This window comes from Leptinotarsa decemlineata, unplaced genomic scaffold, assembly GCF_025532065.1.
Source record: "Leptinotarsa decemlineata unplaced genomic scaffold, Ldec_3_MD MMD2_tig00026342_RagTag_RagTag, whole genome shotgun sequence".
Taxonomy (NCBI): domain Eukaryota; kingdom Metazoa; phylum Arthropoda; class Insecta; order Coleoptera; family Chrysomelidae; genus Leptinotarsa; species Leptinotarsa decemlineata.
Window position 1 is genome coordinate 27,501 of NW_027412695.1, and position 2,500 is coordinate 30,000.

The window sequence follows — 2,500 nt, forward strand, 5'->3', positions numbered from 1 at the left end:
GGCGCTTTAACTCGACGTTTGGTTCATCCCACAGCGCCAGTTCTGCTTACCAAAAATGGCCCACTTGGCACTCTGATTCGAGTCTCGCGGCTTCATAAGAGTTCGAGCAAGCCGGAGATCTCACCCATTTAAAGTTTGAGAATAGGTTGAGATCGTTTCGATCCCAATACCTCTAATCATTCGCTTTACCGGATGAAACTCGTACGCGACGAGCGCCAGCTATCCTGAGGGAAACTTCGGAGGGAACCAGCTACTAGATGGTTCGATTAGTCTTTCGCCCCTATACCCAGTTCCGACGATCGATTTGCACGTCAGAATCGCTACGGACCTCCATCAGGGTTTCCCCTGACTTCGTCCTGACCAGGCATAGTTCACCATCTTTCGGGTCCCAGCGTGTACGCTCTTGGTGCGCCTCTTCTCGCAATGAGAACGAGACGCCCCGGGAATGCGGAGCGGCCACTTTGAGGGCGAACCGCTCATCTTCCCTCGGTCTACGCAAGGTAGACCTTTACTTTCATTGCGCCTTTAGGTTTAGTTATGTCCCAATGACTCGCGCACATGCTAGACTCCTTGGTCCGTGTTTCAAGACGGGTCCTGAAAGTACCCAAAGCTATAGCGTTGCAGATCGGCGTTTCAACGAGGTCTGTTCGAGAACATCGTAGCCAACAGTCGCCCGGGACAGGATCGGCGCTAGGTCCGATCGCCGTCAAACACCGGACGCGCTTGCCACGAGCCGAACGCTAATTATAAAGTAGCGGCCCCGCGCCATCGTTATACCGTCGAGCGAGTCGGCCGGGATACCGAGGGTCCACGCGAAAAATTCACGTGGGCTCCACCCCGGACCTTAGACCGACACCCAACGGATCGCAACGTCCTACAAGAGGAAAAGTGCACGCGTTCGATATCGGTTCGAAAAACGAGCTGAGCGAACGACGCGAACGCCGTCCGTCACGAAACCCGTCAAACGCCGACGATCGAAACGCGATGAATTTCCTCCTTCGACCTTTCGGGTTTCTCAGGTTTACCCCTGAACGGTTTCACGTACTCTTGAACTCTCTCTTCAAAGTGCTTTTCAACTTTCCCTCACGGTACTTGTTCGCTATCGGTCTCGTGGTCATATTTAGCCTTAGATGGAGTTTACCACCCACTTAGGGCTGCACTCTCAAGCAACCCGACTCTGAGGAGAGATCCTCCCGAAATTGACGGCGGTCGCTACGGGCCTGGCACCCTCTATGGGCTGTGGCCCCGTTCAAGAAGGACTTGGACGCGCCGTACGACTCCGGGATAAACGGATCCTCCCTAACACCACATTTCCCGGCGGTTAACCCGCGGGATTCGGTGCTGGGCTTATCCCTGTTCGCTCGCAGCTACTGAGGGAATCCTAGTTAGTTTCTTTTCCTCCGCTTAGTAATATGCTTAAATTCAGCGGGTAGTCTCACCTGCTCTGAGGTCGATAAAATAATTTTTCAGTTTATTCAACAGCAACGAGTCGACGTACGTAGTCTCGTCCGTCGTTATTTCGAGAGAGAACTACCGAAACGGACAAAAAAGTTCTCGACGTCCTGTAATAATGTGTGTGCGTGTGTACGTACGCTGCTCGACACGATCAGACGTCGTCTTCGATTCATCAAAGATTCTCGGACACGACGATCGTGCGTAACGAGAGCATACACACACACACACTACAAGCGTGAACCTGTATATTGCCGTGGCAGCCGCTTTCCCAACAACGGAGACTCGATACGATTTCGTTGTGTACAAACTACGTAACGTTTCTCTCATCTTGCGATGAGAAAAAACGATTCGTCGCTTTCGCACTTTAAGATGCCGCGTCTTTGTCGTCGTCGGCGTCGTCGTCGTCGTCAACGTGTATTTATTTTTGTTACCAAGTGTCATCGCCGCGAAGGCGATAAAATACTTAGATAACGATTATAATAACGAGACGACTCGATAGACGACAAACAACAACAACAACAACACGTCAATCATCCAACACGCTCCGACGTTTTTACAAAATATCAATTTTGAAAAACCGAGCAGTCTTTGAAATTGATACGACCCTCAGCCAGGAGTGGTCCAGGAACAGTATCCGAGGACCGCAATGTGCGTTCGAAATGTCGATGTTCATGTGTCCTGCAGTTCACAAGTTGACGCGCAATTAGCTGCGTTCTTCATCGACCCACGAGCCAAGTGATTCACCGTTCAGGGTAATCTTTTATTTAGACGTACTCAAAAAAAATAATTTCAAGAGTTCGACGTCTCGATTCGGCAAGCGTTGAGATTATACCAATGCAACAACGTACATAAATATATATATACTTGTTAAAAAAAATAAAAAAAGAGAAGCGCTCGACGATTTCGTATTCGTACGGCACCACATATTCAGACGAGGCATCGTGTACCGAAATCGCGCACGACTCAATTTTTATATTCGTCGTGTAGAGGACGCGCGTAGTATTTCATTTACCATGCGTTCTAACTGACACGGCCGGGCGAATAT

General features: G+C 49.9%; 2 non-coding genes across 2 annotated transcripts in view; both read right to left on the reverse strand.

Annotated features, from left to right (window-relative positions):
* The window catches only part of LOC141486059 (large subunit ribosomal RNA), a 4,027-nt gene extending 2,574 nt beyond the window's left edge, over positions 1-1,453 (reverse strand). The window contains exon 1 of the ribosomal RNA XR_012467614.1: positions 1-1,453. This exon is cut by the window's left edge and continues 2,574 nt beyond it. This is a non-coding gene — a ribosomal RNA (large subunit ribosomal RNA).
* Positions 1,454-2,055: 602 nt separating this feature from the next.
* LOC141486030 (5.8S ribosomal RNA) lies at positions 2,056-2,210 on the reverse strand. The gene has a single exon (XR_012467586.1). It is a non-coding gene; the product is annotated as a 5.8S ribosomal RNA (ribosomal RNA).
* Positions 2,211-2,500: the final 290 nt, after the last annotated feature.